General features: G+C 34.6%; 1 pseudogene; it reads right to left on the minus strand.

Annotated features, from left to right (window-relative positions):
* Nucleotides 1–223: 223 nt before the first annotated feature.
* On the minus strand, nt 224–1389 carry LOC122126502 (annotated as a pseudogene).
* Nucleotides 1390–13937: the final 12548 nt, after the last annotated feature.

Consider the following 13937-nt stretch of genomic DNA (forward strand, 5'->3'; position numbering starts at 1 on the left):
TGCTTTTGGCAGGCATGAAATAAGACTGCATTAACATTGCTTGTTGAGAGGGTAAATTTTGTCAGAATCTAAGCATAATTACAAATATATTATTTTAAGATAACTAGTTATAGGTACATTTTTTACATGAAAGGACAATATTTATTTAAACAGAGCTCAATGGGGGACCATGGTATCATCAGAGTGCATCCAGAGGCAAAAGGGATGAGGGGCCAAATGAGAATCAATGGCACTCCCACACCTTTACTATTTGATCTACACTGCCAGTCACCACATAGAAGGCCATCTTGTGGAAATCCAAGGAGGTAACAGTGTTGATGCGCATTGTCTTGTCATCAGCACAACTCAAAATAAATTTCCCCCCAGAATGGAACAGAACTCCACGTATCCAGTTATCATGACCCACAAGAGTCATAAGTCACATGCCAATGCTGACATCCCACATCTTAATAGTTTTGTCTCTGGATCCAGATCCCAAGAATGGCCCGGGATTGCCACTTTTTTTAGTCTCAGATCCTGTTGCTTCAGAGATGGAAGAATATGAACTTTCTGGAGCCCAGGAAATGCATTTCACCACATGCTCATGTTCTCGGAGCTCTGCTTTGCACTCCTTTGTTGCTAAGACCCACACACGACCAGTCTGGTCATTGGAACAGCTGTCTATCAGAGTGCCATGCTGATTTGGCCGTACCATACCTACCCATTCTCTGTGTCCTGTAAATGTCTTCACACAGTAGCCAGTTTGCACTTCCCACATTTTTATAGTTTTATCTAGTTAAGCAGACACTATATGATCTCCATTAGGCATGATGGCTACTGAAGAGACATTGTGGTCACGGCCATGCATGGTTCTGGTGCATTCAAAGCCTTGAAAATCCCATAGTTTAATGGTCATATCTGCAGAACAGGAAGCCAGTAGCTTGCCACTGTGGTCAAAGGAAATATCCTTTAAAGAATCTGTATGTCCCTTAAGAGTTCGTTCAGAATCTCTAGTCTCATAATCCCACACCATAATTGTACCATCCTCTGAAGCAGAGACCATGACACTGAACACAGGATGGAAAATGACTCGAGTGACTGGACTCCTGTGACAACTCAATGTATATTTTTCTGGTGGATGGGGAATCCATTCTTTTGGATCTTGTTTCTGACGTAAATTCGTCTTTTGCTTCATTTAGATTTGATTCTAATTCCATAACCTTCTTTTGTAATATAATAACAGATGTCCATTTTTTTCCAAAAGTCCAACACTTTTTCATCTAATTCTTCATTCATATCTAATTCAGCTTCCTTTTTAAAAACCGAATAAGCTTCTTCATAGCCATTTGAAACAAGATAATCTGCTATAGCTCTATTTAGTTCATCTCATTGTCTCTGGGACAGCACCATTTTGGCTTTAATGTGAAGCTTATTTGAGATAGTGGGATGTCCCTCATACAGGAAATCAAGAAGCTTTGTAATCCTTGAATTTATAATTAAATATGCCACTAAGTGGCTTCCACACAGAGGAAAGTATTCTTTTTCTTTTTTTTGTTTGTAGTAAACTTTTATTGAAATAATATTTGTAAATTAAATTTGACAAACTTTAATGTGTATTAATATCAAACCTCATTTCTTTACACATAATTCACATTAAGACATTGAAAATACATTTAGCAAAATTTTTCATTTAAAGTGACTTATCTGTGTCATATTTTTTTTAGTTGTCTGTTTATTTTATTTTTTTAATTTTAATTTTAATTTTTTGTGAAGGGTAAACAAAGGAGGAGGCTGCAATGCTTGATAAGAAATGTACTCATTATCTTGCCCAAGTAATTGTAACACCTCTGTACAGTATGTTCACAAAAAATGAAAGTATTCTTTTTCAAGTGAATCCAGTAATCAGGAAATAGTTAACAAGTAATGTTCATTCCACCTTAGTACTGCTTGACTTCTAGTTCTATAGGTACATTTTTAACATAACATACACACAGAGACATCTTTTTTCTTCTTTTCCATAGTTCAGGTCATTCAAATAGCTGTGTTTCTTTCAGAAATATATTAGACACAAAAACGTTACAAAAAGAAAACCAGGATTGGGTGGTGCATACTTTAAAAATAGCAGTCAAATAAATATTAACCATAATTCCAAAATAATAGCAGCCAAATTCTCTTGAAAAGAGAAGGTTTGAAGCAAAATGTGTAAAAAGTGATAGTGCCAGAACTGCTTCAGGAGCTGCTCTCTGGGATTTAGGGGTTTTAGTACATAAAAATATTTAAATCAGGATTAATTGCTTTCAGGGACTAATTTTTTTTCTAGTTATATTTCACTGAAGAAATATGTTGTTCAAATTTAATGAAATAATAACAGGTTATAGTAGAAAGATTGCTACAAACTCATTGTTGTAGGCAGCAAAATACCTTCCCAACATATCTATCATCCCCAAATATCTAATCCCTCAAATGTAGATTTGCAGTATATGTGTGTGTGTGTGTGTGTGTGTGTGTGTATATATATATATATATATATATATATATATATACATGTTTGTAAAAAAATGACCTTTTATTACCCAAGGAACACAAATTTGAATAATTATCAGATAGGGAAGTATACTCAAATGAGTATTTAACAGTTCCAGCTGTAGTTGGAAAGGGACATGATTAGGTAAGAACAATCAGAAAGATGTAAAAATGCTAAATTAGAAGATAAAGGACAAGACAACATCACAGATTCTGAAGTTTCTTGAAAGCAGAACAGGAAGTAAAAGTCTTTTCCACTAGAATCATCTGAAAATATTTCAGCTCTGTTGGTGGCTCGATTTAAATCTAGTGAGACATCTTTTAGATTTCTGTCCTTGAGAACTGTAAAATGATAAATATGGATTATACAGGCCACGTAACTTGTAGAAATTTGTTACAGCAGATTTTGTATAGTAAACTAAATGAATTACAGACTTTTCCTGATGCAACTACAGGGACACCACATATCATGGTTTCGGAAAATAAGAAAAAGTTGCCACCGGCTTTGTACACATGTATGATGTACATAAAACAGCACTGCCTATCACTTATCAATTAATTATACTTCTGGCATATAAGCATATAAACATATAAATATGAATTATGTGAGAAATGTGTCATTTACTCAATTGATTTAATGACAACTAAAATGAGAAAACATGCCTCTATATTTATATAAGCTAGTATATCAGGTAAGGATTTAAAAAAATTAGAATATATATTTTAACATTTATGTCAAAATATTTGTTTATTTGTCTGTTTATCTTTAATTTTTATCACTCATGAGGGCTTGAAATCTGGGCCTGGAAGCTCTCCCTCAGCTCTTCAGCTCAAAGCTAGTGCTCTACCACTTGATCCACTGCCAATTTTCTGGTGGCTCATTGGGGAGTCTCACTGACTTTCCTGCCTAGGCTGACTTGAACCATGATTCTCAGCTCTCAGACTCCTTAGTAGCAAGGATTACAAGAAGGAACCACTGGCACTAGCTACATAATTATTTTTTACACATTTATGAAATATTGAGTTGTAATCCCATACATTTATATGTTGTGTAATGATCAAGCTATATCATATCCCTTAGTTTCTGTATGTAACATTTCTTTTTAGTGAGACTACTCAAAACCTTATCTTTTGGCGGTGATGAAATACCTATTCTTACCTATAATCACTTTGCTTCTTGTGCTAGACAATTAATATATTTATTTTATTCATGGAAGTCTGCTAATTAAAATTATATAAAACATGCATTTTAAAGTCGAAGAAATTCATGGTTCCATTACTTGTTTTAGGAAAACAATTGTGCCTTTTGTTTTCAATTATATTTCTTTGGGAATGTGAAATATTCATTAATTTAACAGTTAAAATTTATAACAGTTACTTTATATCAAGTTGATTCAAACGTATTTGAAAAATGCACACATAACCCAAATATACTTCCACTTTCTTCTACCACATAATTAAAATAACAGTAAAGCAAAGCTTGGTGTTAGATGTTCATGTGTAAAGTCCTAGAAACTCAGGACTCTAAGGCCTGAATATTTTGATTCAATGTCAGTTTAAACAGACAAAAATGTGAAAAGTTATCTCCAATTATCCAGCAAGAAGGAGAAGGTGATGTGGCTCAAGGAATAGAATGTCATCAGCCATGAGTAAAAAATTCAAGGGAGACCACTAAACATTGAGTTCAAGCCTTACAAATGGCATATATACACAACACAACAATAGAAATGTATTATGTACATCAATAATGAGGACAAAATAGTAGAAAAAATCATGAGAAATTTTGTGTAAGCATCTGGAAGACAGAAATCATTAGAAAGAACTTTGATTTAGGAGAGGGAAAATCATAGTCTCATTTGTAATCTCATTGTAGTCATTGTGTTGAAACCTGGCTACTGGGTAACTCGTGAAAGAGTAGATTAGATTACCTGTCCTAGCAGACATTGCCTGTGACTATGCACCATCCCACTCGGCAAAAATCTAAAATCGTGCTTGTTAATTGAAGTACAAGTTGTCATGTCCAAAACGAACTTTACAATGTTGGTGGGGGGGGGGGGGGGGCTGGGGGGAGGGAGGAAGGAGAAGGATTGGGATTAGGGGGGGAGGGGGGAGGCTGGGAAGGGATGTGAAGGATAAACAAAGGAGGAGGCTGCAATGCTTGGTAAGAAATGTACACATTATCCTGCCCATGTAACTGTAACTCCTCTGTACAGTATGTTCACAAATAAAATTAAATTAAATTAAAAAAAAAAAAAAAAAAAAAAAAAAAAAGAACCTCATGTTAGAGGTTCTTTGGTTCACATAGACAAGGATCCTAATTTTGAAGCTTCAGACCAGAGCTTTTGTTAATAATCCCTCCTGCTTTAACCCCCCGACCTTCCCTTGTGCAGGTATACCTTATTTAGCTGGTACCAAGCCAAAGCATTGAACTAGACCCCCCCCCCCCCGCCTTAATCCCTACTTTCCTCCAGGTGTAACTCATTTCACATTCTATCTATGTCTTAGCTTTAGCTGTTTACTTTCTAATCCCCACCAGAAAACACTTATATTCATGTCACGCCACTATAAATGACCTAGTTAGAAAAGGGAGTAAGGATTTACCATTGGCTGAGGCTCTCATCTGTAGTTTTTCTCCCTAATAAATCTGTGCTATATTATCTCTTTATTCTCCATGGCTTTTGAGTCTGATAAATGATTGATTTGGTTTGACCTAATCTCATTTACCCAGACTTATATTGATTCGTTTTGGTTTGTGATTTTTGGAAGTTTGACCTGTGCCAAGGAGCCCTCATCTTTCTCCTAGCCCTTCCTGTAACATTCTCAAGGTATTTGGTCTTACATTAAGGTCTTCCATCCATTTGGAATCGATTCTAATGTACGGAGATATATAAAGATCTAACTTCCGTTTTCTGTGTACAGCCAATTCTACCAGCACAAATTTTGAAGAGGCTGTCTTTCTTCCATCCTGTGTTTCTGGGTCCCTTATCAAAGATTTTGTGCCTATAGGAGTGGCTTCATTTCCGGATCCTCAATTCTGTTGTATTGATGGAATTCTGTGCTTCCATTGGAAAGAATGGCTTTTCCCCATTCCTGCGGAAATAGAAAGAGTGGGAAAAATGATATTAAGTGAAATAAGCCACATACAATTAAATATATGTTGCATGGGTTTCCTCATTTCTAATAACTAGAATATGTCCATAAATGTACAATTTAATCCAATAATTGTAAAAGACAACTAATTACATTTGGACATGATTAACTAACAGTACTCTAAGCATTCACATGGCAAGACCAAGGGAAGCTATTCTTTGGAGAAGATCACAATGGCTCAATATTTATGTGCATATGACCATATAAAATATTGCTTATTGCCATGAACTCTAAGAATCAATCATACATGAGAAATACATATCTCTGTATATAATTTTAATAGATGTCATGAAAATAATGCACTTCCCTGTAATCTCAAAAGCAAAATTCTATGTTTAGAAGATAATATTGGGGAAAGTTTTCACCTCATAAACTATAATATGTAGTGGGAATAGTGGGAGAGAAAAGATGAAAATTATAGTAGCTATATATTGAAGAATTCATCAACAATTTTCAAAACTATACAAGAAAGCTGGGGGTGCAGCTCAGTTGTAGGAATAGACATATATATAAAGACATATATATAAAATGGGTTGAATCTCCCAGAAGGCCTTATAATAAGTTAATAAATAGTAATAATAAAATAATTACTTGAAATAAATGCTTTCATATTGGAGAGGACTGAATTCTTAAAAAAAAAAAATATATACCCTCAATCCTCGTATCCAAAGACATAAAACTACAAGAATGAAGAAGAAACAGATTTCTTTTTCTATTCTTTCGGTACATTTTCTGTTTTCTTCTTTTTTTTCCTTTGGCACTATTCATGCTTGAAGTTGCTAAGGTTCTGACCACTTAATTATTTTTCAGATGAGGTCTTAGTTTTTGACCAAGCATCCTTTGAGAAATAATCTCTTACCTATGGCTTCCACAAATGTGAGATAACAGGGAAATTACACTATATCTAGCTTTCTTTGTTTTTGTAGTTTCTCACATTTTTTTTCAGAACTGGCTCTGATATCAGTCTTCTAAATATCTGCCTTCTAATTAGCAAGGTATTTTTCATCTCAAGCTTGGACCCACACTATTTTTCAATGTAAATATTCAATATTGGCTTCTAGATATCATTAAATATTATTGGGGTTATGATAGCCATTTATGTTGTTATAGAAAAACACAGAGAAATCCCTTGAATACTTTTTTCCAGGTTATTAAATATTTATAGTATGACAGACAAGTAGGACATTAATATTTCACAGGTACCATATGCAGACTTCAGTTGTTTTAATTATTTTGTGCACATTAAATCCAATATAATTTTATAAAATGTGGCATATAAAACAAAAAGAGTGATGTAAATGTAAAGCAAAGGAAGATGTCTTGACAATTTTGGGCATGAAGCATTCTTAAATTTGGCATTAAAATAATAGGCAAGGAAAATGATATATTAGAACTCAATAAAAGTGTAAAAAAATTGGTCGGTGAAAGCTCAAATACAAGTAGGGAATAGAAGTTGGGAGCAGGTGGCTCATCTATCTCATCCTAGCTACTTGGGAGGCTGTGATTTGAGTATTGCTGTTTGAAGCCAGCACCCACAATATAAAGTCCCTGAGATTCTTATCTCTGATTAATCAGCAAAAAGCCAGAAGTGAGGCATGACTGAAATGGTAAATTGTTAACAAATTACAACAAATCTCAGGGAACCTTAGTTCAAGCCCCAAGACTATGCATGCATGTTAAAAATTAATAGTAGTAATCCTAATAGTGATGATGATGATGATGATGATGATGATGAAGTGTACCCATAGTCAAGGATATAATATTTACAAATCCTATACCTGAAGAATGCCTCAAATCTAGATTCTACATAAAATTCTCAAAACCTAATATTTAAAAGAACATCAATTAGAAACCTGCAAAATACATCTTGTGAAAAATAAGCACAAGAAAAACATCATCAGTCATCAAATAAATACATATTAAATCTTAAATGACATCATAAAACATGTATGAGAATTACTTCACATAATACAATAATGACCATACTAAATGCTATCAGGAAACAGAGAAAATGAATGCTGGCAGAAATGTCAAATCGGAAAGCCACTTCTGAAAACATTTTTACAGTTTCCTAGAATATGAAATAAGCAAATGCCCACTGTATAGCACAGTAATTGAGCTCTTCAGGCTTTGTCTCATAGAAATAAAATGTAACATTCACTCAAAGGCCAAAACACAGAGGATTATAGTAGCATTATTTCCTCTAGTCAAAGAAATGGACATCAATTCAAGCTTTCTTTTGGTGAATGGGAAACGAATTGTGCTACATTCTCTAATAACAGAACCAAAAGGCAACTCGAGTGAATACAATACAATATTAAGGCATACAATAACTGGGAATAATTTACCATAGATTTGAAGGCAATCCTAAAAGTTTATTTATTGCATGATCTAGAAGTCAGAGAAAAAATATATTGGTTGCCAGGATGAAACAAGTTTGGGATGGGAGAGAGAGAAGTAGTAGGTTTAATTATAAAAGGGAAATATGGGTCAGAATTATTTTTGGTAAATAAACGTATCTGTAAATATTGTACATTCATATAGATTTGATAAAATTATATTGGACTTATGTGCACAAAACAATTAAAATAACTGGTCTGCATAGGTACTTGTGACATATTAATGTCCTACTTGTGATGTCATACTAGAAATACTTTAATAAATTGGAAAAAGTATTCAAGGGATTTATCTGTGTTTTTATAACAGCATAAAGATCCATACTAATCTCATATCTAGAAAACAGAAGTCAATACTGAATGTTTACATTGACAAATATTGTGGGTCCAAGCTTGAGATGAAATATACCTTGTTAATTAGAAGGCAGCGATTTAGAAGACTGATATCAGGGCCAGTTCTGAAAAATAAAAATTCATGAGAAACTACAAAAACAAAGAAAGCTAGATAGAGTGTAATTTCCCTGTTTTCTCACATTTATGGAAGCCATAGGTAAGCGATCATTGCTCAAAGGTGGCTTGGCCTGAAAAATAAGCTAAAGTGGTTAGAGCCTTAGCAACAAAAATAATTCTGTCTCGTGCTTCACTTTTATAATTAAACCCACTACTTCTCTTTGTCCCAACCTGTTAAAACAGGAGTGATTGTAAACAAAAGCACTGGTCTGAAGCCTCAATATAAGGACCCAGTCTGTGTGGACCAAACAGTCTCTAACATGAGGTTTTATTTAAATTAACAAGCATGATTTTAGATTTTGCAGAGTGGGATGATGCATAGTCACAGGCAATATCTGATTTGTCAGATAATCCAATCTACTCTTTCACAAATTACCCAATAGCCAGGTTTCAACACAAATGACTACAATGAGATTGTACAAATAAGACTGAGACTTTTCCCTCTCATGAATCAAAATTCTGTCAAATGATTTCTGTATTCCACCTGTTTACATATTTCTCACGATATTTTCTATTACTTTGTCTTCATTATTGATGTCCATATTACCTTTTGTTGTTGTCTTATGTGTATATGACATTTTTAGGGATGGAACTCAATGTTTAATGGTCTTCCTTGAAGTTTTTGCTCATGGCTGATGACATTCTATTCATGAGCAACATTCTCACCTTCTGGTTCTGGCTGGATAATTGGAGATAAGTTTTCACATTTTTGTCTGTTTGGGCTGACATTGAACTGAAGCATTCAGGTCTTAGCCTCCTGAGTTTCTAGGATTCAACACATGAGTGGCTAACACCAATCTTTGCTTTACTGTTATTTTAATTATGTGATAGAGGAAAGTGGAAGTATATTTGTGTTACGTGTGCAATTTTCAAATGCAAGTTTGAATCAACTTGATATAATGTAATTGTTATTCAATTTTAACAGTTAAATCAATAACTATTACACATTCCCACAGAAATATAATTGAAAATAAAAGGCATAATTTTTTTCTTTTTGCATTTTTTTTATAGGACCAGTCATGGGGCCTGAAGTCTGGGCTTGGGCACTGTCCCTCAGCTCTTCAACTCAAGGCTAGCGATCTACAATTGAGGTACAGTGCCACTTCCAGCTTTTTTGTTTTTGCTTATGTGGTGCTGAGGAATCGAACCCATGCCCTTAGGCATGCAAGGCAAGCGCTCTACCACTGAGCCACCTTCCCAGCCCTCATAATTGTTTTCTTAAAACAAGTAATAGAACCATGAATTTCTTTCACTTTACAAATCATGTTTTATAAAACTTTAATTAGCAGACTTCTATGACTAAAAATAAATCTATTAATTGTATACCACAAGAAGCAAGGCGATTATAGTTAAGAATAGATATTTCATCACAGCCAGAAGATATGTTTTTGAGCATTCTCACTAAAAAGAAATGTTACATGCAGAAATTAATAGATATGTTGTAGCTTGATCATTACACAACATATAAATTAAGGGGATTACCACTTAATACTTCATGAGTATGTAAAAAATAATTATGTAGGTAGGCGCCAGTGGCTCATGCTTTTAACCCTAGCTACTAAGGAGTCTGAGAGCTGAGAATCATGGTTCAAAGTCAGCCTAAGCAGGAAAGTCTCTGATAACCTTATCTCCAATGAGCCAAAAGAAAACTGGCAGTGGCTCAAGTGGTAGAACACTAATCTTGAGCTGAAGAGCTGAGGGACAGTTCCAGGTCCAGATTTCAAGCCCCACAACTGACAATAATTAAAAATAAACAGTTACAGATAAACAATATTTTGACATAAATGTTAAAATGCATATTCTAAAATTTTTCAAATCCTCACTAGATATACTAGTTTATATAAATTCATAGAAGTGTTTTCCGGTTTTAGTTGTTATTGAATCAATTGTGTGAATCACACATTTCTCATTCAATTCATATTTGTAGGTTTATATACATATATGACACAAATGTAGTAAGTGATACGTGATAGGCAGTGCTGTTTTAGGAATCCCCCTTGGCATTCTAACATTAACACTTCTCCCCAAAAATCGATATGCCCTCCAGCCTTATAAGAGGTTTCATCACATTGGAGCAGAAAAGTATAAGCCATAATCATCGTTTGGAACAACGGTAACATTACATGTATTACACTTAGTTTAACACCCGAAACATTCAAGGCATCTTAACCATGTCAATAATAGCAAAATGTCTTCTGAGCTTTTCAGTCTCTTAAAAGATGAAAATCTTTAATTATACACCTATTTTTTTTTTCTACCTAACATCCTATATCTTGGGAAGATTTTTTTGTGTAACCATGTGTTCCTGATTAGAAGACCAGAACAGAGGAAATACTGAAAATAGTGAAGGAAAATACTTGAAAACAATTTAAAAAGCAATCACAGACATTCTTTTTTTCACCAGTTTCAATGAAAATATACGTTAAAATATGACATTTTTGTTATCATTTAAAGAACAATAATTAAACTTTAATTAGCAGTGAAGAAGGGAACAGAGTAACCTCCATACTGATTTCCAAAGTGGTTGAACAAGTTTACACTCCCACCATCAATGAAGTAAGGTTCCCTTCTGTCCACATCCCCTACAGCATCTTTGGTTGTGAGAGTACTTGATTTTTGCCATTCTAAATGGAGTGAGGTGGTATCTCAATGTTGTTTTGATTTGCATTTCCTTTATGGCTAGGGATGTTGAGCATTTCTTCATGTGTCTATTGGCCATACTTCTTTCTTCTTCAGAGAAGTTTCTCTTCAAGTCTTTAGCCCACTTATTTATTGGGCAGTTGTTTCTTTAAGAATTTGTTGTTGAGGGATTTAATTTTTTGAGTTCCAAGAATATTTTAGATATGAGATCCTTGTCCATTGTATGGCTAGTGAAGATCTTCTCCCAGTCCGTTGGCTTTCTATTGATCTTTCTAGCTATGTCCGTTGCCATGCAGAAGCTCTACAATTTCATGCAATCCCATTTGTCCAACCTTTCTTTGATTTGTTGTGTTTCTGGGTCTCTATTCAGAAAATTTCGGCCTGAGCCAAGGAGACCTAGGGTTTCTCCTATTCCATCCTGTAATGTTTTCAGAGTGTCTGCTTTGACTTCGAGGTCTTTGATTCATTTGGAGTTGATTCTGGTGCAGGGTGATATATAAGGATCTAGCTTTAGTTTTCTACAAGTAGTTAACCAATTTTGCCAGCACCATTTACTGAAGAGGCTGTCTTTCTTCCATTCTATTTTGTTAGGTCCCTTATCAAAGATTAGATGGCTATAGGTCTGTAGGTTCATTTCTGGGTTTTCAATTCTATTCCATTGGTCCTGAGGTCTGTTCTTATGCCAATACCAAGCTGTATTGATTACTATAGCTTTATAGTAGAGTTTGAAATTTGGTATTGATATTCCTCTAGCAGTGTTCTTTCCGTTGAGGAGCGTTTTTGCTATTCGGGGTCTTTTATTGTTTCATATGAATTTTTGGATTGCCTCTTCTATTTCCTTGAAGAATGAGGTTGGAATTTTGATAGGTTTTGCGTTGAATTTGTAGATAGCCTTGGGAAGTATTGCCATTTTCACGATGTTAATCTTTCCAATCGAGGAGCAGGGAGATTTTGCCATTTTTTTAGTTCCGTGTTGATTTCTTTTTTCAAGATTTTAAAGTTTTCACCATAGAGGTCCTTCACATCTTTGGTTAAGTTAATTCCTAGGTATTTCATTTTTTGTGGCGCTATTACAAATCGAATTGCTTTCCTAATTTCAGCCACACTATTCTCATTGTTGGCATAGAGAAAAGCCATTGATTTTGGGGGGTTAATTTTATACCCTGCTACTTTGCTAAAGTTTTTAATCAGCTTGGGTAATTTGGGAGTGGAGTCTATAGGATTCTTTAAATACAAGATCATGTCGTCTGCAAAGAGGGAGAGTTTTATTTCTTCTTTCCCTATTTGGATCCCCTTTATGTCTGCATCTTGTCTTATTGCTGTAGCTAGGCATTCTAATACGAGATTGAAGAGAAGTGGAGACAATGGACATCCTTGTCTGGTTCCTGAGTTAAGAGGAAATGGCTTTAGTTTTTCACCATTAAGTATAATGCTGGCTATAGGTTTGTCATATACAGCCTTTATTGTATTGAGGAATGTTCCATGGATTCCTTAATTTTCCAAAACTTTCATCATAAAGGGGTGTTGGATCTTGTCGAATGCTTTTTCTGCATCTATTGAGATAACCATGTGGTTCTTATTCTTGCTCCTGTTGATGTGATGAATAATATTAATTGATTTGCGTATAATGAACCAGCTTTGCATCCTTGAAATGAATTCTGTTTGATCGTGTTGTATGATTTTTTGGATGAATTGTTGAAGTCGATTGGCCAAAATTTTGTTGAGAAGTTTTGCATCAATTTTCATCAAAGAAATGGGTCTATAGTTCTCTTTCTTTTATGAGTCCCTGCCTGGTTTTGGGATGAGGATTATGCTGGCTTCATAGAATGTTTTCGGTAGTGAACTTTCTCTTTCAATTTCATTGAAGAATTGGAGGAGTATTGGTGTGAGCTCTGCTTTGAAGGCCTTGTAAAATTCTGCTGTAAAGCCATCTGTTCCTGGACTTTTCTTAGCTGGGAGGTCTCTTATTGCTGTTGCTATTTCAGTGCTTGATATGGGCCTGTTAAGATGGTTTAACTCATCTTGGTTTAGTTTTGTCATGTCACTATTTGCTAGGAAAAGGTCCATTTCTGTCAAATTCTCAAACTTATTAGAATAAAGTTTTGAGAAGTATTCCCTTATAATGTTCTGAATCTTGGTTGTTTCCGTGGTGATGTTTCCATTCTCAACTCTGAGTTTTTATTTGGGTGTGTTCTCTTCTTTTTCTGATAAGATTTGCTAAGGGTCTGTCAATTTTGTTAATTTTTCGAAGAACCAACTCTTTGTTTTGTTGATTCTTTCTATAGTTTTTTTGGATTCTAATTCATGTAATTCTGATATAATTTTAATTATTTCTTTCCATCTACTGGATTGGGGTTTATCTTGCTGCTCTTTTAAAAGGAGGTTTAGATGTGTCATTAAATTGTTGGTTTCAGATCTCTCCAATTTGTTGATGTAGGAGCTCAGAGCTATAAATTGCCTCTGAGTACTGCCTTTGCTGTGTCCCAGAGGAGCTGGTAATTTGTGTGTTCATTTTTGTTGAATAGCATGAACATTTGAATTTCCTTTCTAATCTCTTCCATGACCCTCTCATGATTCAGCAGTGTGTTATTCAGCCTCCATGTGATACCGGACATTCTTTGGTTGCTTTTGATATTGAGTTCTAATTTTATTCCCTTGTGGTCAGAGAGAATGCAAGGTATAACTTCAATGTTTCTGAATTTAGACAAGTTTGTTTTGTGGCCTAAAATGTGGTCTATT

The sequence above is a fragment of the Dipodomys spectabilis genome, unplaced genomic scaffold (assembly GCF_019054845.1).
Source record: "Dipodomys spectabilis isolate Male_0828 unplaced genomic scaffold, ASM1905484v1 ptg000281l, whole genome shotgun sequence".
Classification (NCBI taxonomy): Eukaryota; Metazoa; Chordata; class Mammalia; order Rodentia; family Heteromyidae; genus Dipodomys; species Dipodomys spectabilis.